At 37.7% G+C, this 26,197-nt stretch overlaps 1 pseudogene; it reads left to right on the top strand.

Moving 5' to 3' along the window:
• The window catches only part of LOC139716951 (low-density lipoprotein receptor-related protein 2-like), a 116,840-nt pseudogene that overhangs the window by 73,954 nt on the left and 16,689 nt on the right, over positions 1-26,197 (top strand).

Raw genomic sequence — 26,197 nt, 5'->3', positions numbered from 1 at the left:
CGTTTTACAGTACGTATTGTGTACATGCCCAAGCTTTTGATTCTATTTCCTGTATTACATCTGCATGTACAATTAGTTGTGCCTACTGATGTGTTCCATAAGATGAGTTTAACCATAAGTAGATGTGTTAATTGCAAATTGTGATTTTGTGAAAAAATATGCCTGAAAATTTTAAGGTGAAATACATGTGTGTCTTGCAGGAAAGTGCCAATTTGATTGGTCTTAAAGTATGTACTTTTCTACCTTAATCTGTGTATTTTTAATACATTTATAGAGTACTGGTAATACATGTATTATAGGGCTGAAGAGGAGGTACACATGTATCATCATGCATCAATTGCTTTTAGTAGCATCTCATCTTTCATTTATATTGATTTAGAGTCTGAACATGTCAAAGTTTGTTTTCATGGCATACTAAGTTTATCAGCCATGCCATTTTTCATTGTTTTTGTTTTCCTCCTTTCCACTGCACAGAGAGAACTGATTGCCCAGACTCATTTATCAAGTGCGTTGTCGACGGCAACACAAGATGTTTGTCTGGTGAAAGCCTTTGTGACGGACTCCAGAACTGCGATGACAACTCTGATGAACCCGCCTACTGTACTGGTCAGTTTGATCTTATATTCCTATAAACGCAGTCAGGATAATACATATAGAACATATGATATGCATGTACAGGTTATGTCCTTACATACCAGTACATGTACATTACAAATGTATATCAGGGCTTGTTGTTATCAGTCATTATCAATCCTAATTTTTGTTTAAATACATTATATGAACATAATGCTGTAGTTTGATTTGATATTTTTTCTGTATTATTGCGCTTAGAAGTTAAGTGCTATGTAAGTATTATTTATTATAATCATTGTTGTTATTATCATTGTTATTATTATTATTATTATTATTATTATTATCATCAGAGGCTCGGTAGACTGGGGTCACTAAAATGTGATGTAGGGCCACCAAATTTATTGTCTTTTGGTGCCTAATTGGGCAAAGATACTATAAACTGGATTGTAATGTTTCCTTTTTTTTTCCAGGCCAATACATCTCTTTTTGGAAACCAAAATGTCTTATTTCAAGACTTACAGTAATTTGTAAAGGGGCCACCAGAGAAAAAAATGTATTGTTGAGTTCTGTATACCATACATTAAACATGATTTATTATAGTATGCAATCTGTGTAGTAAGTACTGTAAATTAATATATACATTGTAGGTAGATAGGAAAATAGAGAAAGAGAAAAAGATTATGAATGTTTTCACATTAAGGGTTTTAGATAGGTAGACAGAGAATAGTATTCCTTTTGCCTTTTTTTTTCTTCCATTTTCTGACAAGTCAATATGCTTTTTGATAACATTTTCAAAGCATTCAAAACAAATTCTGTATAATCTTGTGATGTGACTGTTGTTGATGTCTGTGGTTTGTGGAGAATGGTACCAGGTATTTTACACAATCACAAAAATAATGTTGTGAATGAGTGTGCTAAGTTTTATCAAAAATCTGACAATCCCTTTGTAGTGTTTGGCATAAATTTTTAAATCACCCTGTTGTAATATATTCAACAGAGATGACTGAGAGTGCTTTAATCGTCCATAAACTTCAAGGCCAGTTCCTTCAAATGGGTGACTACTTCGTGAGTGGACCTAAAATCTATATTTATGATATGTAGTGATATTCTGAGAATATTTCATTTTTCTTTCAGCTACTGCTCCGTGGCAGTGTCCAGAGTTCCATTTTCAGTGCAATACCAGCCGACGGTGCATATCTGACCTGAAAGTTTGTGATGGGACCAATGACTGCCAAGATGGTTCAGACGAACTGGATGACTGCAGTATGTCATGTCACTCTCTGCTCAAAAGACGTGTCATTGCCACTGGCATATTCTGTAGGATGGCCAATGGCCAGTGAAATTGATGCTGTTTGACTTGAGTTATAACGAGAGGCATATTCCATAGTCATTTATCATTCAATCCTATTTGTTTGACAGTGTGCTTTGAAGACAAACTTTCATGTCTACTTTTTTTATCTTCTTCTTTTACGGTATGTATTTTTAGTCTGTTTGCTTTAATTGGTGTAAAGTGCCTTGAGCATTTAATCAGAATGGAAAATGATATAGAATTTGTATGTATGTACCAGAGACTCCAACTCTCCCGTTTTCGACGGGAGATCTCCCGCCGAAAACCCATTTTTGCAAAATCTCCCGTTCTCCCATTTGAGATTTAATTTCTCCCGCCCTGGCTCTTTGTCTCCCGTTGGAAGGGATTTCTTACTTATTTCTATCGTATGTTGAAAAAATAAGCCTCAGATAGCACAAGAGAGCATCTAGAACCCTAGGAACTTCGCGCTTCGCACACATCAAGTTGGAGTCTCCCGTTTGCTAGGGGTTTCAGGCGGGAGAATCTCCAGATCAGAAGGTGCTTTGGGTTGGAGTCTCTGATGTACATTATATGTATGTATCATTATTATTATTATTATTGTTATTATTATTTTCATTATTATTATTATTATTATTATGATTATTATTATTATTATTATTATTATTATTATTATTATTATTATTATTATTATTATTATTATTATTATCATTATCATTATCATTATAAATTTTTGCCTTGTGTAATACAACTTGTCACTAATAGTTCAAAATGGATTGATTGGTTCAAGGAGTGCTTGCAGTCATATTGCCTAAAGCAGAATGCTGATAAGATACTGCATGCACCATATATTTCACAAGTATGATATTCTGTAAAAGTTGAATTGTAAGTCAATATCACAAGTGGTTGAATTTGTGACCAAGAATCATATGGAAGCAATGAGAAAGTACTGTCAGCATTTGAAGAGAAAGATTGTTGCTTTCTAACCCTGGAGACAGTAGGCCTACATACAAATGTTTGTATTACAGGAGGCAATATATTGTAAGTATTTTTGGAGGGTTTCCATGACCACCTATTAAAGTTAATATTTTTTGAATTGGTGAATATTGATTGACTTGCAAAATAAAGACACTTTAAAAAATGTATACGGGGTGCACAGTGTAATGCAAGAATTGTGATTTTGTTTGAACATGAGATATATCACTGGAATAGTTCGTAAAAAAAAAGAAAAAAAAAAAGATGTGACCAGTCAGGTGCATTGTCCTCTTTGTGGAACATTCAGGTTAATTGTTCTGCATGTGTAACATTCAGGCAAGTATTTTGACGTCTTAACAGTAAAGGTTTCTATCCCCTCCCTGCCGCTTCCTTTACCAGGTGATCACATGTGTCGGGAAGGTTACTACACCTGTCTGGTCAAGCGTTTTGACGGGGCCCGCTGCATTCCGAACACGGAGAAGTGTGATGGGGTGGCACAGTGCGAATACGCAGACGATGAGGAGGACAGCTGTGGTAAGCCAGCAAGGACTCTGGGTCTCCCTCGAGATGAAATACAACTTTATGCTCTTTAAAGGAAAGGAAAAAATACCTGAAGTTTCATCCAAACTAAAATTGCATTTTAAAATTATCACACACACACACAAAAAAAAATGTTAAGGAATTTCTTATTTATTATGAAATCTGATAATTGATATGATGTCGTTATAATATCTGGTTGCTTTCAACCAACCTGTATTGGGGTAGTGGTATATATATGTGTGTGTGTGTGTGTGTGTGTGTATGTGTGTGTATGTGTGTGTGTGTAACTTATAGTGTCTTACACTAGGTTTTCCTGCCAAATATGTCACCAGGTGCACAGGAGGCGTGCGGGGCAAACGAGTTCACTTGTGATAACGGACTCTGCATACTGGCAGCCTATCGATGTGATCATTACAACGACTGCGGCGACGCATCCGATGAGCCAGGGAGTTGTGGTGAGTGGATACAATGCAGCTGATATGTGCACATGTTTAGACCAATTTCATGTGTCTACTTATCCCTTAGCAGACCGGACTTTTTTGGCTCTGCTGAAACGGGGGAATGTACATGTACATGTACATGTATATCATGCGTTACAAGATTTCACTCAACACAGTGTCACTTTTAAACATTTTAATGTGTTTCCATCATCAGATATACATTGTACACTGTACCAAAATACAGGAGTGTGAGAGTTCAATTTTTTTTTTTACTCTGCCCAAAACCCACTTTTCAGACTTTTTCGCTATTCAAATGCATTCGAATCTTCACACTTTAATGCACTTCAGACCTTCCTTTATTAAGTTCAGATTTTTTTTTTTCAGATTTTATCTGCAAGTCCTCTCACACCCCTGAAAATAAAACCTTCTTACAATAACAAATAATAATATTCTTGAAGTATATATGTTAAGTTAATATGATCATAAGTAGCCAATATTTTCTTCTCAATATCTTCGTTTTTGTCAGTTTTAATCACAAGTATCTCATTTTGACAGTAATGGAGTTAAAGGGATTGTATAGTTCTGGTTGAGATGGGGCTTCAGGTTTCCAACTTTTTTGTGCATTTGTGTGAGATAATGAAAAATTTCTCATGAAATAGGAAAGAGCAATTAAATTCGAAGAGAAATTCAAACTTTGATGAAATTGGTTTTGAAATGGCTGAGATATCGAAAGCAAAGTAATCCCAATAAAAGGTGAAACCCACCTTTCATTAGTATTGCTTTGTTTTACTGTGATTTGGGATGTCTCAGCCATTTCAGAACTAATTTTTATCAAATAAACTTTGTATTCTTCTTAGAATTGTATGCTTCTTAGCATTTCGCAGAGTGGGTTCCTAAGTCTTTGGCAAAAGTTGAAAGCTGAATCCTCGCCTCAACCAATACTATATCATCCCTCATTTTGCGATCAAACTGTTCGTATGGCTGCAGCTGAGATTTAATCATTCTGTCAATCTTTCCTATATTCCTTTCCTCCAAACATCATTAGGACTCGTCACCACAACACAAAACACCGACACCAACATCTCACACCTCACAATCTAGTCATTTCCTTCCCGTTCTTCTCATGAATACATGATCTTTTACATGATGTATTCACGAATTTCCTCAGAAACAACCTACTCTATACGCTATTATTTTCACTCACAGATATTTCACGAATGAGGAGGTCATGGACATTTTTGCGAGATGTTGTTTTTCGCTAATTGACACAGAGGCCTTCATAAGCGCACTATTTTTTGATAGTGCATGTTGACATTTTCTGGTGCTGGTAAATTTGCGGTCCAACTGTGATTAAACCCTCGCGAAAATATCAGCTTATACGGTAATCTGTTATATTACTATTACCTGTCTGACATCCAAGCAAGGCAGTCGTGTGTTATTTCTTTTCACGAAGTCACTAATATACAAACACGCAAAAGGCGTCCATCATTAAAGTCGGGTGTCTCCTTTCAGATTACCGAGACTGTGATGCGACAACAGAGTTCCGGTGTGGGAATGGCGCATGCGTGCTGGATGCATTTCGGTGCGATGGGTCAGAAGACTGCCATGACGGTTCTGATGAGAGAAATTGTCGTGAGTTCAAAAAGGAGAATCCTATGATGAAAGAAAATTACTCCTTTGTAATTATCGTCATTATGATTGTAATCATGGTTTTTAAGTATCGTAAATAATAATGATAATATTGTTTTCTTATATTATTGTTATCATTATCATCATGAGTATCATCATCAATGCTTTATAATCAATAATGATATTGTCGTGCATTCACATGGGCAGAATATGGCGATCGAGATTTAAGCACTGTTTTTCCTCTGTGCTCATATCAAATTGAGAAACAATGCACAATCGTATGCTATGAATATCCCAGAGAAAAAAAGTATGAAACTTGTTACATTCATTCATGACCATGAAATCAGAGAGGAAAAAAAGAAAGTAGAAAGGAATAATCACTTAAAACATTTATACATGATTAGCATTTTAAGCAAGGCTTCATATCAGTTCGCATGTGAATTTTTCTTTTAAAAGTAGGTACCCTATCTACAGTAGATATGAAAGTAATAACAGATCATATCATAGGATGAGAACCAGAGGGGCATTTTCATGATTTTGAGGGTTTTGAGTTATTGGTATCACATCTGTAGAGCTACATCTCCTCTACATTATAATATTAATTTTAGATTTTAGATTTTCATTTTCAGTTAAGTGTTCACAATAAGAAACACAAGAACGCTATCATTGTATATCCAATATTTGGGAGAATGCTTATAAATCTACCCACTTTTGATTCATGATCAAGAAAGTGGTGGGGGTCTGGGAGATTCCCTACTTTGATTGGAAAATTTTGCAGGAAGTTTGCTGTTACACTGGGAAAACTTAATCTTAAACAATTTATGTGTTTGTTGATTTACAGATCAGCAGTTGCGATCTTAACAAATTTTCATTTGTAGAGGGAGACAAACTGAAGAAACTCAAACCTGAATTTATGTGATATTTTGCCAGTGTGACCGTGGCTATTGAAGATACCAGTGATGTTACAGTACATATACACATTTTTGGATCCGTTGTGAATAAGATCACACCCAACTCAGATTATAAATTCTTCCCATCAAAAAGAATAGAGATATTGAAAATATATAAAGGTCTGAAGAGGCAATTGTATTTTTGTATGCATTAAACTTATCAAGTCATTGTTTGGAAATATAATGCTTTGTTGTACTAGTATTCTTATTGTCTAAACTTGTAATATAGAGATAATCATTATGATACATTATGATGTTATGTTCTTGGATTCTTGGACTTTGTGCATCATAAATCCCTTGTCTTGTTTAGATCACATGACATACACATATACTCCTTTTTGTTACTACCCTTCATGCAGCTGAATGCGAGAGTGACCAGTTCCTATGCGATGATGTCAGGTGTATTCCAAACTCCAATGTGTGTGACAATGCCATCCACTGTGAGGATGGAAGCGACGAAAGATATTGTGGTAGGTTTGCAGACACAATGGCAGTTTGGATGTCCTGTCTTCAAGTTGCTTGCAATGGACCATAATTCTTTACATTACATGATTTCTCTTGACTTCTGTGCCATGTCTGGAATCATTTGAGGTGTGTAGCTACCTCAGGTCTAGATTTTCAATGCCAAAATGCATTAGTAAATTTGTTTCTTGTTCTGCCATGAAGTTTGTTGTGAAAAATTTTTTGTTAAGAAAAATTGTTTTTGAAATGAAAATGTACATTCTAAATGTCACATGGTCTTTTCGATTAATCCTTTCTCTACCAGGGACTATGGTCAATGGTCAGAAAATGGTCAGAAAAATGAAATCATGGTGTATAAGTGGTTTTAATACAAATACTTTTCTTTTGTAATTTCTTTTGTTGTGGAGTGTTGATATAAGTTTTCTTTTTTCTTTCTTTCTTTCTACATCCCACCCACTGTGGTGACTGCAGGAATTAATGAATGTTTGAACAACCCCTGCTCGGAATCTTGTGTGGACTTGCCGACTGGGTTTGAGTGCCAGTGTACAACCCCAGGATTCCAATTGGGCCCTGATAGCAGGACATGTGTTGGTAAGCGATTTGTTAAAACATGTTGGGAACTTTGTCTTGTCTGATATGAGATGTACTATCAATTCTTTTATTGGTGTAGGTACAGTAATTTCTATGGTGGTTTTTTTTTTGTATTTGCATCTTTTTTTTTTTTTTCTTTCTTTCATCCGTTCATGCATAACTGCGTACAATTGTACTGTGCTGTATGTTCAGGTATTTCTTGGAGTTTTCTTCCAAGCATGAATGCGTGCTCGTGTTTAGATAGGAATTTCTATATGTTTACATCATCTTTTATTCTTTCTTTTCTGTTTGTTCAATTATTTCTTGCAAGCTTTCGTGCAAGCATGGATGCATGCTTGTGTATGTCATTTAGTTCACTTTGTCCATTCATGAATGTATTTGCACTCTCTCTCTTTAGACAGTATTTACGCACATGCATTTGTTAAATTCTTCATCTGTTCGTATATTTTTCTACAAAGGTCCACTCATTCATTCATGCATTTTTAATTGATCCATGCATTTATTCTGCTGTCCATCTGTGATGTTTCTTGATCACTGTGTCCTACAATATAGCTTTCTTCTTTATTTATGTGACACATTGGTTACATTTGGCTGATAATTGAACCTTTAGGTAGAGGTCAGGTCATAAAGCTTTTGTCAATTGTAGTGGTCAAAGTCATGGTGAAAGTGTGGATGGTTATGAGCCCAAGGCAAGCTGAAAATATTATCTTAAAAATCGTTTGGCAAAATGCAATCAGAAATTTTATAGTTGTCCTTTGATAAGTCTTCATTTGTATATACATTGCTTCTATTTTTGTTTTCTTTTCGTGGTGGCATTTGTGTTTGTGTTCGCAGATATTGATGAATGTGCAGAAACTCCGGAGGTTTGCAGTCAGACGTGTACAAACACACAGGGGTCGTACGTCTGTGCCTGTATTACAGGTTACACATTGTCTACAGGTGGCAGCTGTATCCGGTCAACAAGTCAGGGTAGGTATTGATTCATTAGCATATTCCAGGGCTCAACTTGCCATCACATTTTTTGATTAACTAATGAAGTAATGAGATATGAATCGTTACTTGCATCATGTACATCAGTGACTTCTACTGTTAGGAATATTGTTGTAAAGTGACATACTTGTGAAGTCTATAGTTCTGTATTCATGGTTATCTTAAATTTCTAGAAATTGCCTTGTCCAGAATCAAAGCTTTTTGCTTCATTGGAAATAGGGACACAACATATGTATTTTGCTTCGTTCTAGGTTGCATATACTGCACATGTATGTACCATGAACAAGTGTATTTTTGTTAGTTGGGGATTGCATACCATGTACAGAAATATGCAACAAATTTATTTTTTCTTACACTTGAATGGCATACCGTGAACAGAAATATGTGTTTTGACTGTGGTGTGATGTTTTGTTCGTATTGTTTCCCGCAGACGAAGATCCGTTTCTGTTGATATCGAACCGGTACTACGTGAGGCAGTTTGACACCTTGCAGGCTGACAACATGAACAGCATTGTCGCACAGGACTTCGACTTTGCCGTGGCCATTGACTTCGACAGCCGCGAGAATCGAATCTATCTGTCGGATGTCATTGCAGATTCTATAATCCGTGTAGACCGTGATGGTCGGAACAAGGAACCAATCACTGAGAGAGATGCCAGCAGTGTGGAGGGTTTAGCTGTGGACTGGGTTGCTCGGTACGTGCAAAGTTTCTTTGCGCAGAATTTGCATTCTTGCTTTGAATTTCACTGACTTACTACTGCTGAGTATGTGCTTCAGTGCCATTAGATTGAGACAACATGTAATGTGTAAATTGTAATGCTCTGTTAAATCTTTCTTCATGTTATCAACAGCTGCCAACACCTCAGTAGAGAAAGGATGTGTATAAAAACCACCTGTCTCATTCAGCTAAGGGTCACCTAAGCTGTCTCCTAAATGCATATTATTTGAGTACAATGTCCACAAACTTCAGCTGTAGCCATACGTATCAATGTTCTGATGAATGCATATTCTTTGTGAGTTTCCCTCTGTAAGCAACTTGTTTCTATAAAGTAAAATGACCTGACAAAGAAGCAATTTATTTTGTAAATTGAAATGGAAAATGTCATATGACTTGTGACATTCATACATGTATTATGCTATTAAAACTGATACATGCTCAAGCCACTAAAATAATCGAATTTGCAATGTTTGCAGCCAGAAAAGAAATGAAGTGGCACCAAATAATAGCAATCTATTTTGAATCTGTTTGTGTCGTAGTGAACTCACGCGATGCGGCTTGCCATGTAAGTCTGACTTTTGTGAAGAGGGCTTCTGCTTTAATATGTGAAGGTTAAATACATGTACAGTTGTATTTTATCTTTCTCATCTGATTTGGGTCAATGTCGCCTCCGTTTTGGTCCATCCAGGAAGCTGTACTGGTCTGACCGGCCAAGGAGGGTCCTGGAAGTGGCGGAGCTGGACGGATCCAGCCGTCGGGTGCTCAAGCGGGACAACCTGTTCGAGGTCAGGGGCGTGGCAGTGGATCCAAAGCATGGGTGAGTGTTACGGTACACTACCTCCTTTTGTAGATTTACGTCCTTTCGATCCACTTGCATCCATGCAAGCTACAACCATACTAATAAACTGTTGTGTAACATAACATCATCTCACCCCAAAAAAAGGTGTTAGAAACCTGAAGTTAGGTCTCAAACATAAATATACGATTCCTTTAACACTGCAGAGACTAATGTTCTCTCTCTCTCTCCTATGCCCTACAAAGAAACATGTACTGGACAGACTGGGGGCTGAGGGCGTACATTGGCCGCATGGGGATGGATGGGACCAACGCTATGGAGATCCACGACTCCAACATTGCCTGGCCAAATGGAATCTCGGTGGACTACTCAGCAGACCGGATCTACTGGACCGATGCCCATCTAGACCACATCATGTAAGCTGCAGTGGGGTGGAGGGGGGGGGGGGGGGGGGGGGGGAAGGAGAGAAGGGGAGGGGTTAGGGAGGTTACAAATGTAGTTACATGCATGTGAGGTCTGTGGAGTTCATGCCATTGGTTTCCTAGTGATAAGTACGAATCAGTAAGTGGCTGTGTGCAGGGCTGCTAACATCTAGTGGATGAGAGTTTAGAGCGGGGAATACATGGGAACTTTAGACCATGGGGGCAGACATGGTAGGGAGGTGTCCACAGTACCCCCCCCCCCCCACACACACACACACACACACATAGTAGGAATCTTTTGCATTTTTCAGCTTGAATGGGTATGTTCAGCTTTTATGTGTCAAATTTGAATATGGTATTCATCTTTACGCAGAGACTCCAACCCAAAGTACCTTCTGATCTGGAGATTCTCCCGCCTGAAACTCCTAGCAAACGGGAGACTCCAAGTTGATGTGTGCGAAGCGCCAAGTTCCTAGGGTTCTAGATGCTCTCTGGTGCTATCTAAGGCTTATTTTGTCAACATAGAATAGCAATAAGTAAGAAATCCTTTCCAACGGGAGACACAGAGCCAGGGCGGGAGAAATTAAATCTCAAGCGGGAGAACGGGAGATTTTGCAAAAAAGGGTTTTCGGCGGGAGATCTCCCGTCGAAAACGGGAGAGTTGGAGTCTCTGTTTACGGGGTTCTGCAATTTCACATCGCATTCTAATTGTAATATGGCAGAACATGAAGGGTAATGTGCATACATTAATGACTTTGATTAGCCTAATTTTGTAGACATTGAAATTCTTGAATTAAGTTTTAGTGTTTTATTGATAATATATGGTTGATTTCACAGTATATTCATTTTTTTCTTCTATATTTGAAAGTGTCTTTGTTTGTAATTATGGTTATAGTATATACTGTAATTTTTTATATCCTGTGGCATTGTTGACAAGCACCTTTTAGCTGATTGCATATCTATTGACCTGGACTAAAGTAGTATAAGCTAAAACTTGGACGTCTTTGTGTCTTTCCCCTGAAGATTCGCGGACTTGGATGGGAGTAACATCAGGGAACTCGCAAACGACGACTCCTACCATCGCATCGCCCATCCATTCAGCATCTCAGTTTTCGAGGACAGCGTTTACTGGACTGAGTGGAATGTTAAGAAGGTGTACCGGGCCAACAAACTGACCGGTCAGGACGAGATTGAACTCATTGAAACTGTCCACCGTCCGATGGACATCACGGTCTACCACTCCCTACGGCAAGACAGCAGTAAGTTTTGGGGTCTCTTTTGCTCCACTACGTCTGCTTAAGTGTAAAAAATCTAGTTTTCTTTCTTTGTTTAAAGTGCTAAGGTGCAGAAAGAAATATACACATGTAACATTCCAGTCCCTGGATGATTTTCTACATGATTTAACCGTAACTAGGCCGGGCTATTTAGGTAGATCATAGAGCCGGGGGGGGGGGGGGGGGGCCTCCCAGGCCCCCCCTCCAGATCTCGGCCGTCGAACGCGCGATTGTGACGAAAATTGGCGCACACATTGCCTATGACGTAATCTACGGTACCACGAAGTTAAATTTTAAAAAAAATATCATTTATGCTAAATTATGCCAATTTATGCATAATGAAGCATGAAATCAGAAAATTTGGTATAAATCACTAAATAAAACTCAAAATGGGCACATTTTTTGTGTAAATATTCTTTTTAGTGTCCTGAGTAAATATAAGAGAAAAAAAGTGCAGCATCAGAAAAAATTTCTGAAGTATTTTATTCTTTTTTGAATTTCTTATGTATTTCTTTGTTTTTTGGTCTGACATGCACGTACATATTTATGCGCAACTTCAGAACCGCGCGCCTGGGCATCGCAAATTTGGTGTCAAAAGATGCGGGAGACTCAAAAGAAAAAAGTCATGAAACGTCGCGGCGATAGCTTTTCACGTTAGCGATATATCGCGTGGAACGTCGAGGGGGGGGCCTCGGAGGCCCCCCCCCGGCCTAGTTAGGGTTAAACATCATGTTCAGTGTAGGGTATTATTGCCTAATGCATTACACCTTAGGCCAGAAGGTAGTGTATACTGGCTGGGTCTTGAATCTACAGTAACCCTCCATCCCCCCCTCCCCAGGTTTGATCAACCCTTGTGGCAACGACAATGGAGGATGCTCCCACCTGTGCGTGATCGCAGCCGGGGGCGGGGCATCTGCCTGCCTCTGCCCGGACAACTACGAGATGCAGGCGGACGGGAGAACGTGCACGGAGAGTTGCATCGGCCGCCAGTTCCACTGCCCCATTGACGGCAAGTGCATAGCGTGGTACGAACAGTGCAACGGATTCGACGACTGCCTATACGGGGAAGACGAAAGGAATTGTCGTAAGCATCCTTAATGGATTTGTCTTATATGCCCTATCAATGTTGATGTGAACAATTCAAGCAAATTTGAACATATTTGAGCAAACCTGAAGGCCATGTTAAGGGACAGAAACATTGGGAAGCTATAGTGAATTGGCAGGCAGTGGCCCAACTCAGATATATTTGGGAATATCTGTAATGAATTGCATACAGGTCTACATGTATATGCAGCACGCGATGTAGCTTACCAAATTAGTGCACATACACATGTATTTGGTAGCGAGCAATTCTTTTTTAGCAGGCCTATGCCAATCATGGATTTTGGATGTACCCCATGGGAAGGGAATGAAGATCAATTCAATTCAATTCAAATCAATTCAAGTCACATCAACCTTCCCATTGCATAGTCTCCCCACACCTTAATCCCTTTGAAGAATGCTTCGAGTACTCCAAGTGCACAGGCATATGCCAAGGCTGTAGGGTCATACATCGATGTCATAGAGAAGATTCTTGGTTTTTTTTAGTCTACCACATTAATATCAAAATCTGGAAATTCAGAATTGACATTTAAACCCAGGCATCTGACAGGGTACCACTTGGTAATTTTGATTTTTCTCATCCATTCTCTTTTTATTGCTTCTTGTCCATGTGATAAATAATCACTAGTAGACATTAGTGGCAACTCTTCTCAATATCTACCAGAGATAGCTGTTCACCCTGAAAGGAAATTCAAATGTATAAATTACTTTAAATTGACAGTCTTCTGTCGATGCATATTGATATCATATTGATGCATGTTTAATACCCCTAAGGGGATGTTTTGTCAATAAAGGAAGAAAGAAATAGTAGAGTTTCAAGTGTTTTGTGAGCTTCTAATATCACATTAAGTTTTTCCTCATTCAAACTTTTTGAATTTCCTATTACCTATATTCGTACCTGTCGTTCTCTGATATTTTTTTGTCCCATTATTTTCTGTTTTAAAATTGTATGTTATCTAATTTCATTTAGCCTATTTTATATTGATATACAGTAAACAGTTGTATGTTGTATCTGTGTGGTGTTATTGTTGATTTGACTGTTACATAATCATATGAGAAGAGATGAAACCAGAAATTGAGCCATGACTGTTTTTTTTTTTTTAATCTCTTCACCTCTTTACCACAGCAACAAGATTGTGCCCATCCAACCTGTTCCAGTGCAATATTGGAACACCCCAATGCATTCCCGTGTTCTGGTTATGTGACGGAGAATTTGACTGTGCAGATGGCAGTGATGAGCAAACATGCGGTGAGTGTGAAAACCATCAAATTGATCATATAGTTTTGATTGAGACCTAATTTCAAGTTTCAAACTTTTTTTTTTTTTTGGGTGAGATAATGAGAAACTTTTTATGAAATATGAAAGAGCATGTAGGCAATGTTTATTTGATGAAAATTGGTTTTTGAAATGGATGAGATATCCAAAACAGAGTGATTCTAATAAAGTGTGCAACCCACTTTTTATTACGATCGCTTTGTTTTAGTTTGTTTTTGGATGTTTCAGTCATTCCACATCCGATTTTCATCAAATAAACTTTGAATTCCTCTTGAAATGGCATGCTCTGTACTATTTCATAGGTGTTTTCTTGGTATCTCACAAAAAGTTTGAAGCCCAATTCTCATCTCCACCAATACTGTACCATCCCTTTAGCCTCTCATTCTATGCCATCTAGTCACAGAAGCCTTTTTGTTTTTGTTTGTTTTGTTTTTGTTTTTTGCTGTGGTGCTTTTCACATTTCTTTGTTATAATTTCTACTATTCATTGTGAATATTTTATAAAATAGAGTATTTCTGTTTTATGCCTCTGCCATGAAGTGTTGCCGGAGGCATTATGTTTTTGGGTTGTCCGTCTGTCCGTCTGTCCTTTCGTCCATCTGCCCTTAATCAATTTTGTGAACAGCGTAACTTCCAAGCTTGAATTGTGCAAGGTCACCTAGTATTAAGGCAAGATTGACTGAACCCGATTCTTGAATGTGCAATTTAGTTTGATTTCCTGCCTGTTCCGTCCCTACTTTTGTTCTTGTCCTTGTCATACTTGTAGTCCTTTCTTCTTGTTTGTGTGCACCTGACATCATGATATCAAAATTTTCATACATGGAGTCCTTGACGGATCTTGAGATGCCCTCATCTCTTAGAGTAATTCACAAATTTTACAAGCTATGCTTCTCTTGTGAATTCCACTTTTCCATATAGAGTTACAAAATAAAATTGTATTGGTCACTTGTATATTTACCTAAAAAGAAAGTTGATATTATTATAATTGTATCCATGTTTTGTTGAAACTTATGTGATTCAAAGTTTCTTAAAATACTATGTACTCTTGTAAGTGCTATGTTTATTGCTTTGTATTACTTTATGTGGAATTGTGAAATCACTTGAATTGAATTGAATTGAATTGAAAGCAATGCATTGGGTGTTGGAAAATGATGTAGTCTCATTCTCTCCGCTTCCACGGCTTTCTCCCTGCAGTGGAGGAGTGCCAAGATTTTGAGTTCAGGTGCGACAGCGGTCGCTGCATCTCTCGGACCAGGGTTTGCGACCTCACCAGAGACTGCCCAGATGGAGAGGATGAAGATGACGACATGTGTGGTGAGCAAGACTTTGGCAACAGCCTGGAACTTGATTTAGTTTCATTTCACTGGCTGTTTGTTTCTAACCTCTCATCGTGCTCTTATTTTTGCTGCTCAATGTGCAATTACACCGACAGCCAGGCTGACTTATATGAATTTAGATAAACACAATTTTGTGGATGTTTCATCGAAATCAGATGCAAAATAACGAAAGTTAGGGGATTTTTAAAGTTTTCCTTGTTTTCACATTTTCACAACCAGTACTATCTCAAATGAAAAATTTGTTATCTATATAGTCCCTGGATTTTTTTTTTTTTTGCATAAAAATGGCCTCATGAAAGAGCTTCTATGAAAGCATGACAAGAAAAGAATAATGGTCATTGATATTTTAATGAGGAATCATTTCAACAGGAAGGTAAAGAAAACTAGACAAAACTTGCTTTTTTGTTTGTTTTCTCAGGTGCTCGTACCACCAGTTGTGCAGAGGGCTATTTTACCTGCGACAATGGTTTCTGCATTCCGGAGGCCTGGGTCTGCGACGTCGATAACGACTGTGGGGACATGTCTGACGAACCCCACAATCAGTGCTGTGAGCCTCCATGAGCCTCTTTTACTTTTGCCTGTTATAATCAAGGGGAACCAAGCCCCTGAGCATGACATATGACCTGCAATGGAAGGTCAAAGAACATTTTGATTAAGAGAAGTAATTTTGACCTGAGGCTGATACTTTTTTTTTTTTTGGGGGGGGGGGGGAGGAATCTTCTTGTGGTGAACAAAATGAATTTGGTATCGTGTCGTAGTTTCAAAATTATATATTTTCGTTCATACGGAATATACTAAGCAGGATATATTATTTGTAGTTACTTCCTACAGTATATAACCCTTCCAATTTCCTTCTAATACCCCGTTTATACTAAGGAAAAAGGGGGTTCTGAAACCCCCTGTAGCCGCTTCGAGCAGGCTTTCAGCTCAGTATAAACAGACAGAATTCAGAAAAGGCGATCCGATCGGGTCGGGTCGGGTCGGGTCGGGTTCTGAAACCTCCAACTGGGGGAGGTTTCAGAACCCGCTATAGCAGGCTCGAGGAGGTTCGACTGCAGTATAAACGCAAAGGGGGTTCGAGAAGCCGCTTTTTGGCCGACCCGGAGGTAATTGCTGAAGGTCATCACCTGCTTACATAAACAACCCAGCCATTTCGACCAATCCCCGCTACAGAAAGCCTTTCAACTTGCACACTGTCACTCAAAAGCCTGCGCCATAAATCAGAGGGGAGGAGAAGATTGGACCTGCTAGGGCCTGCTAGGGTCTGCTTTTGGCGAGCTGTATAAACAGACAAGAGGCTGCTTTTTCAGAGTGGGCTGTCGAACCTCCTCGAGGAGGCTCTGAAACCTGCTAGCAGTATAAACGGGGTATAAGTTTCCTGCAATATCAGCTTAGGAGGCACAGTGTTTTTTTTTTTTTTTTTTACCTTTCTGTTTGTCAAGAGGAATAGTTGTATGTCTTTCTTTATTCATTTCAAATTCCAGTAAATGTTAGAGCTGCAATCATCTGACATCCCCCCCCCCCTCCTTTTCAAGTTTATTTTGAATTTCTTTTATGATGGCTCTTTTACCAGAATATCCTGTGTCAAATGTTTGTTTCTCCCTCTACTGATGAATGTTGATCATTAAGTAAAAGTGTTTGTTCAATTTCCTTTTGAATTTGTATAATGCTTCCTGTAGCTGGCAATCAGTTCAAATGCTGAACCTTTTGTGATTTTATTACTCATTTTTTTCCCCCTATTTTTACATATCAGATCAAGGAACATGCCCGGCAGGCTGGTTTTCCTGTGAAGAATCATATCGCTGTATCCCTCTCTACATGCGCTGCAATGGCTTTTATGACTGCCGACGGACCGATCGCAGCGACGAGGAGGGATGTCGTAAGTCTGAAACTTAAGAATACCGAAGGAAAAAACTGTTAACCCTTTCAATACTGAAAAGATGAGGGCGCTACATGCAAATGGCTTGATTTTTTTTTATGCCTCCTCCCAAAGGGTGCCTGATGCATTTTTTTTTATTTCTATTCATATTGTTGTTGTTTTTTTAGAGGGATGCAAACAATAATGCAGAAAGGGATGAAATAAAAATCATGTTGGATTTCTATCTTTACAAGAGGCACCAGGGCCCCCATATGGCACAAAATCTATGGTAGCTTTACAACTCATGGCAACTCTGTTGACATATTGACTATTCAGTTGTCACTGCTATAGCAACACTACTCCATAGCCAGTCAAAGCCAAGGTATCACTGATTGATTGAAAAGTTGCCATTAATTGTAAAAATACCATAGTCCTATGCAACGTTGTCCGGGTTTGGTTTTGTTTTTTTTTCAACATTTGCAACAAATGTGGGCAAAGCTTTTTCTTATGAGATTTTTATTTTTATTTATTCATTTTTATAACGAGACCCTGTTACTGTTGTATCATTTCCTGCAGCCGAGGTGACCTGTGACCCTATTGGAGATTTCCGCTGTGCCAACCACAGGTGCATTCCCAAAAGATGGGAATGCGACTTCAACAATGATTGTGGGGACTGGTCAGACGAATACCAGGGTTGTGGTAAGTTTGAATCGCTATTTAAAGGATTAACCCTGCTTTCATTTTGTTTCTCTCCATCCCTATTTTTTTTTTTTTTTTTTTTTTTTTGTGCAGGCTTCGTAATGAATTGATTAATCCAGGTATAATTTTTTCTTTCCTTTTTTTTTTCTTGCTTCCTCATTGCAAATGGACTCTCCTAAGGGAGCCTATCTAAATATTAGAGAGAAAGTACACAATCCGAAAAGTTTGAACTCAGAAAAGATACTCTGAAGTACAGGGTCTAGTCAAGCGCTTAATCTTTACCAAGCCATGCTGTGCGATGAATTGGACAAAAAACAGGGTGTAAGCCACCGGAGCAACAGCAAATGAAGGGATTGTCAGATTAAGCTGAAATTTAGCGTGCTGTATTAACACATTCTGTCCATGATTAATGGCAATTTTTTAAGGCAGTAGCATCATCCTTTCAAAGTTTTATATTAGAGTTGAAAGTGAAGAATGTGTACAGGGTTTTTAAAAAATGGAGAGGGGACTGTATAAGACGCACCTAATCACACTATGCTATAAAAGTGTTTGGAAAAAACTGCTGAAAACACAATTTGCTGTTTATTTTATGACCCCAAACTGTAGCATAATGTAGAAGAAGCCTTGCTCTTTCAGAAAATATTAAAATCTCAAGATTAGCTAGGATGGCACAGTACATCATTCTATTTTCAGTCCTTACCCAAAATCAACGCAAGCAACTTTTTGTTGGTTTTGTGATGCACGGTCAAATTTTATCATTTTTGTTTGTAAATTGTCACACATATCTCTCAATATATACACTCATCAGAGTAGATGGATAGTTGAAAGAAAGAATTACTAAGTAGAATGAAAACAGTGTGATAGTTGATAACATATCTGGTTAAAGCATTCCTTTCATTTGTTCCTTTCTGCATGGATCTACAGTGTATCGGAACTGCAGTGAGAGTGAATTCCGATGTAGCAATCAGCGCTGTATCCAAGGGAAGCTGCTGTGTAATGGAGAGTTCAACTGTCCTGACGGGTCGGATGAGGCTGCTGACATTTGCAGTGAGTCAACTCTTTGTGAACGAATTTAATGAGAAAGTATTGCCATTTTCAAAGGGAGAATTAAAGTCTACAATCTCTGATTAGACCTTTTTTTAAATCGCAGTTGATTAACAAATTGCCCTAATTAATGGCTGATGAAAGGCAATATGTCAATCAGGTAATTCAGCCCTTTTATTCTTGAAGAAGACCGAAAAGAGATGAATTTATATCATCACCTTCTCGCAAATGTATACATGTATGTAGAGCTGTATACATGTATGTACAGTATAGTCATTTGTTGTACACAAAATGAAGTTCAGCTACACTCTGGTATTTCAAATTGAAGTTTGATTTACTGCCTGATTGATAGTTTCTCTATGATTGCAATTTGTGATTATAATGTTGTGGTGTTTTTTTCTCTCTCTCTACTGAATTTGCTCAATGCTTTTAAGAAACAAATAAAAAGAAATTGAATGTAATAAAATGGCTATCAAATTGAACTCTGTAATCATTTTTGAAATGTCATTGGAATCCTTCCATTACAAAATGCAAATAACTCTTATCCAATACTTTCCATTGCTATGCATGCTAGTTCATATGAACAATACCAATTTTGTTTTACTTAGTAAATGATGGGACTGGCTTGTGTCTTGAGCACCAGAATATTATGGAAAAGCTCTGTATGGATTATCAGTATCATTATCATACTTATGTATACAAGTCTTTTATTTCGAGTATGTCAGACCATTGAGTAACTACCAAATCAAATTTACACTCTGTATAAATCAGGGTGACACGACATTTGCTCATGAATCAATTGTTCGGGTCTCATTTTCTCCAAGGACTTACTGTTAGGGTCAGGGTTTAGGTTGTGATAGGATTTTAGGTTTAGTTTGATATAAGGATTAGGATTAGGATTATTGTTTGTGGGCAGAATTTATGTTTGGCTTAATAGCATGCAGATATTCCATGGGAGCAATTGTCAGGGGAGCAAATGTCTTGGAACCATGTAAATGTGTAAACTCTTTTGCAGTTTTTACTGGGTCAGTTTTACCTTTGCAACTCCTTTTGTTGTTTGCTCTTATGTTACTTGAAGCTGATGGCACTAGCTGTGAGCCTGGGTTTCAAAAGTGTGCCTTCGGGGCCTGTATCAACTCCACCCTGTTTTGCAACGGCAGGCAGAATTGCTACGATGGCTCGGACGAAAGAGACTGTGGTAAGTGGTGGTGTATACATCGGATGTTTTTTGAGGTGCATGCATTCAGATGTACTTCAATTTGCAGTACACAGTACATGAACTTGGTGCGAACGCCTAGTACAGATCACTAACTTATAACTGTTCACAGAATTATCAGGAAGTCCCGATTTGTGAAAAATTAGAGTCACTAAGTATAGGATGTACATACAGTAGATTCATGATGCAAATACCATATGGTGCTTAAGTGCAAACCTACAAGATTGTATATGTTGTGTATTAGTTAATTTTCACCTGTTCCATGCTACTTTTGGTTAGCGTGAACCTCACGAAAATATCTTCATGATTTTCTGTGCACATTTTGACATCAATTTTCACACATGGAAATGTCAAATGATTTTTTTTTCTCTTGTGAATTTGATGAATATATAGGAGTAAGCCATTGTGCTGCACAAATCTCAGAACCAGGGAATATGTTTGTTTTTGTTTTTGTTTTTTATTTTATTTTATTTTAAGGAAGAAAATTTTATCACTGGAAACTAAAACATTGACAGTATCACAGAGTTGCTGATTCCCCCAGACAGATTTTGTAGGAGACTCTTTGGAAGAAATTAGAAGAAATCAATCATTTTTGTACGTCTTGAAAAGATAATTTATGAATTTCCTCGTTCTGTGATTTATTTTGCCCTTTGAGATACATTCAACATGTGTGTTTGTGTTTGTTTTGTGAGCAGTCAAGTGTTATACACCATCTAGGCAATAGGTGAACCAGTAGATAGAGATTTGCATGAAAGATTTTGATGCTTGTATTTAGAAATTTGTAAAAAATAATGATAGCTGCAGCCTCCTCAGGAGGTTGTTCAGTTAGATTCATTGCTACAATGTCTTCCAAGAACTTTGTGAGAAAATTTTATATGAGTACAAAATTGAATTGCATGGAATGATAAATGGTTTGTTTTTCTGAATCTGGTGCTGCACACAATATTAACAACTACTAGCTGATGCTAAGATGTACGTATTTGTGAGCTCTAACATGATTCTTTTAAAGCCCTTTTATCAGTTGTCATAACGAGATGACTTCTAATGTGAAAGATATTGTTAATATGTCTGTCCAAACACACATTGTTCTGTTTGTCATGCCCCTGCTACGTGTCGATATTGGTGTGTTCGTTACCTCGTCTGATATTGACAATTCATGGTGAGTCTCCAAACCAGTGTGTGTGTGTGTGTGTGTGTCTCCCGCACATTTTCACTGCCTCCACTCTTTGTGCGTTTGTCTGCCTGTGTGCATCCATTTTTGTTTCTATGGCAGCCAGTCATGCAACTCATCTTATTTTGTTTTGCGTCTGTATTGTTACTGCTAACCAAACAAAACTGAAAATACAAACAAACAAACCCACCCTTCATGCAGTTTGCAGTGGTTGTGACTGCTGTTCACTAACACCAATTCCAATTCTAAAACCAAAAGTCATATTAGAGATAGAGTTGCCTGTGGAATATTTACTCTACATGCACTTAGGATTCTCAAAAAAGAACAACAAAAAAAGAAGTATAATTATGTTGTACATTTGGGAGCTGGCTATACAAAAGTGGCTGTGTAATGGTGAGAGGTTTGATATACCTCACGCCATCATATATAGAGAGGAATATCAAGTACACTGTATAAGACAGTATGTATGCTGTTAAAAGTAGTTCTGCATAAGGATATGAGGCAATGCATGTACTGTAGAAATTCTTGATAATCAGCTCATGGACCATGGCATGTGCTTTGAATGGGTGAGCAACCTTGGGCGGTGACTAAGTGAATGAATAGTTTGAAATCAAACATCCCATTAGTTTCCATATACGTGCAGAAACTGTTGGATTTTTTGCTCTAATGCAGACACATGCATAGAAATGTGATATATATATATATGGTAATGTTGTGATAACAAGATTTCAGTGGAATAAGTAGAAAATGCAAAATAATAGCCCAAAGGTGAACCGATATTATCATAATCTTGTGGTTGCTACTTAATGTTTCATAATTGATGACAAATCCTACCCTAATAGTGTCCGTTGATCTTGTGAGTGAAAATTAATCAGATGAAACACTTGTTGGGATCATATACAATCGTACTGCTCCTCTGGCGTATTCAATTATCATGTAATAGTTTTCTTTCCCACGACTGAGTTTGTGGGGCCATTCAGGAATAAAAGTAGTGTACTAGCGCCAGTTGATTGAAATTATCCTACACATCTGATCCCCAATTACTCTAAAACAACTCCACATCCTGGCAAATTGTATCAGCCAGACAAATTTCTTGGCAGACTTCTTTGACCACATTCAACTCAAGCTGTTACTTTTTGTATCATTGATGGAATAGCTCTGCCCCCACATTTTAGTACTTCTCTGTTTCATGAAAACACTCTCTCAATATCACTCCATTCTTGTAATACTGGTCTCCTCATTGTTCCCAAAACTACATTGTAAGAACCATGTTGGGTGACAGGTTTTTTTGTTCATGTGGGATATCTTCTCTCTGGAAGAAGCTTCCTTTGCACATTATATTTGGTACTTTGGTACTACACATATCTCTTCAGTGGATTTCTTTATGACAGCACTGAAAACACCCATTTCATAAACTGTAAAAGTGGGAATTTTTGCGGTGTTGAAATTTTTGCACACGATGCAGCCACAGAAACTACAAATGTATGTGTGTGTGTGTACATATCTATAAGTGAATATACCCAAACTTGTAGGCCTTCAACCTGTATTTTGATGCTAAAATGTGTGCTATGTTCACATGCAGTGAATTTTTGACTGCTCTATGGTAGCTTACATGTTTGATGTGGAATTTATCATGCTGTTTTGTTTTCACTTTGAGGACGTCATAACTCAGCATTTAGAGGAGAGGGTAATATACAATATGCACTTATTCATTGCCTGCAAAATGGTTTCATAGCCTATGAAGTCTGTTTTATTTTTTTATTTATTTATTTTTTCAAATGGAATGTGTTTTCATTTCCTTGTCCTTTCCAAAGCAAACTAAAATATACATCCACTGTTGCTTGGGTCAATTCTGGTTCCTCGAAATCAGTCATCCCTGCTTGAGTGAAATTCTACATTATAGTCTTTTTTTAGAGCTCATGAATATGCATGAAGGTAATTGGAAGTGGATACATTGGAATATCTTATGGGGAACGTGGTGGTGCATGAATGTATTTTGTACACTATATGCAGGGCTCGACATTACCAATGTCCTGAGTCCACTAAAAAAAAAAAAAAAAAAAAAAAAATGGATATTGGTCCGCCAAATTTTCAATAAGGTTATTATGTAATGGCCCAGTGGGGTACTTATCATTCAAAATGGATTGTTTCCAATTGTTCTGGGCCATTAAAATTTGATTTTGAAAGATTTTAGTGACCCTAGCAAGTCACTAGAGAAGTAAAGTGAGTGTCAAGCCCTGTTGTACATTGTATGCCAGGGTAATCTTGTGTCATAAAAGGAATTACAGATGTATGGGAAATCAGGACTTACATTGTACTTCAGGCTCAGGGGTCTTATCTCTGTGAAATTGGTTACCTTTAAACTTTCCTCTTTGTGATGTAGACATACAAAGTTGTTTGAAGACGGGTTTTGTGGATGCAGTATGAGGTGTATTGATATACATGTATTCTGGATAGTTTCTGCCTGTTAGCATTCTTTCTTTCTCCACTGGGTTAAAAAAAAAGAACAACAACATATATCAAGCAAACTCTTGGTATTTTGTCTCTCTTTCTCTCTCTCTCTCTCTCTTTCTCTGCATGATGCTTGAAAGGTTTTACTTTCAACATTGCTTTTTTTTTCTTTTCATTTGATTTTTTTTTTTCATTTGATTGATACAGTGCTAATTGTCAGTGTTAATTCACTGCATCATTTGAATTTGAAAATACTTGGAAACATTTTGCAATGGACACTATTCAAATCTTTCATATCGTTATTGTCACCCAGATTATGACCTGATGGTCTCTGAAGACAGCTAGATCTGTCATTTTTACTACTTTATAAGTTTTACATTGTATGCTGTGGTTCTTTTGCCTTTTTCAGCTACAGTGTACGCTTGAGCTCAAGTCACTGTGCAGTGTTTCTGTTTCAGTTCTTCTGAAAATTCCCCCTGTTTTCTCCGTATGGCAATTTGCTGTCCTACTTCTGATGCAAATTTTGCTGATTGGTCATTAATGGATCATGTGATTTATAGATGAGATATAAATCCAAATAATACTGATTTATGTTGTATGCCCAGACTTTTGTTTGCTTCTGCTATTACTGAACTACGGTTTACTATTCAGAACATCTTCAGTTGATTGCGCCCTCATGGGTTGTCAATGTGGGCAGGCTTTTCATGCTCATCCAAAGAATCCTCTCTTGGGTAGAGATCAAGGGTAGACGTGGTGGTCAGAAGAATGATTATTTTTATTCCTTTTCCATGTCAGCTGTGGGAGTATTTTATTGATCCACACTCTATCATGATGTAGATATAATGCCGTATGATCCAGTTGCTGTTACAAATGAATGATTTTGTTCACATTTTTGCCAAAAAAAAGAGAGAGTAATTCTATAATGGTGAAATATAATTCTATAGAAATCAAAAAGATTGCAATGATAATAAGAGTAATGATGAGGATAATGGCAATAATAATGAAATGAACAATGATAGTGATACATTGTTATAGTAGTAGTAGTAGTAGTAGTAGTAGTGGCAGTAGTAGTAGTAGTAACAGTAGTAGTAATAGTCAGTAGTAGTAGTAGTAGTAGTAGTAGTAGTAGTAGTAATAATAACAACAACAATAATGCTAACGATAATGATAATAATTACAATGATAATCATGATGATTAGAATTATCTAAGCAGCGTTAATAATATGGTAATGATGATTTTAACAGTAGTCCACATCAAATATTGAAATGTTTACACAGGCCGGTATTGTTTTGATTTGTTGTTGTTGTCTCTTCAGATTCAGTTGAACCGTCGTGTTCGGCAAGTGAGTTCATGTGTCGCAACAGCCGCTGCATCTTCAATGAATACGTCTGTGATGGGAGTAACGACTGTGGTGATGACACCGACGAAAGCACGGAAGCCTGTCGTGAGTTTGAACTCTACACCTTTACTGTCTCTCATTTCTTTTTAACCCATATATAAAAAAAAAGTAGACTTAAAATTCTGCACTTTGTGTTACTGAGCCCGAATCAGTCATCATTCTTAAATATGGTTTGTGGAAAGAACATTTCAACATTTACACTTTTTTACTGGTGTATTATTCAAATTCTAATCTATTTTCCTTGCCTTCTGAAGGAGTAAGGTCAGAATGCATTTAACAATGTTGTCGTAGAAATATGAAGCTTCTGAAATTTCCTGTACAGTTTCTCTGTGTTCTTCTTCTCCTGTGTTATGGCAATTATTGTGAGTTCCCATGTAGAAAGATTGACACATTCATGATATCAACCAAACCTTTTAAGAATTCTTGATTCTGAATACCTGTGTAATTTTATCCAAGTTTTGCTGAGTATTTTCTAATATTTCTACATTTTCTAGAAGTTTGGTGAAAACTTCCCCACCTGGTCCAAAGGGGTGAGTTTGCACCTGCAAGCTCCAGTTAAACCTTTCTGTGCCAGGGACTTTGGATAGTACAGGTACAATGCTATGAGGTTTCCTCTGCCAATCATCACTCAAAGCACACACAGGGTTGATCTCTTATCTCTCGTCACCTTATATTGTCAGGTGCCAGTACGTGTGAGGGTAGTGATCGATTCCTCTGCCCCATCTCCGGGCTGTGCATCTGGAGGGCTCAGCTGTGTGACGGTTTCAACAATTGTGGTAGTGGAGACAGCTCTGATGAACAAGGCTGTGAGTTTGTCATTTCTGTCAACAACAACAACAACAACAACAACAACAACAACAACAAAATTAAATTCTCACACCTCTTCCCTCCCCCCCCCCCCAAAAAAAAGGGGAAATTAAAAAAAAAAATAAAAAAAAAAATAGTGGAAAAAAAATGGAGGGAATATTTTTCCAACTCC

Source organism: Diadema antillarum, unplaced genomic scaffold, assembly GCF_040938485.1.
Source record: "Diadema antillarum isolate AM-2024a unplaced genomic scaffold, OU_Dant_1.0 scf00000071, whole genome shotgun sequence".
NCBI lineage: Eukaryota > Metazoa > Echinodermata > Echinoidea > Diadematoida > Diadematidae > Diadema > Diadema antillarum.
The sequence above is the reverse complement of the archived record's forward strand: the minus strand, read 5'-3'. Positions and strand labels throughout refer to the sequence as shown.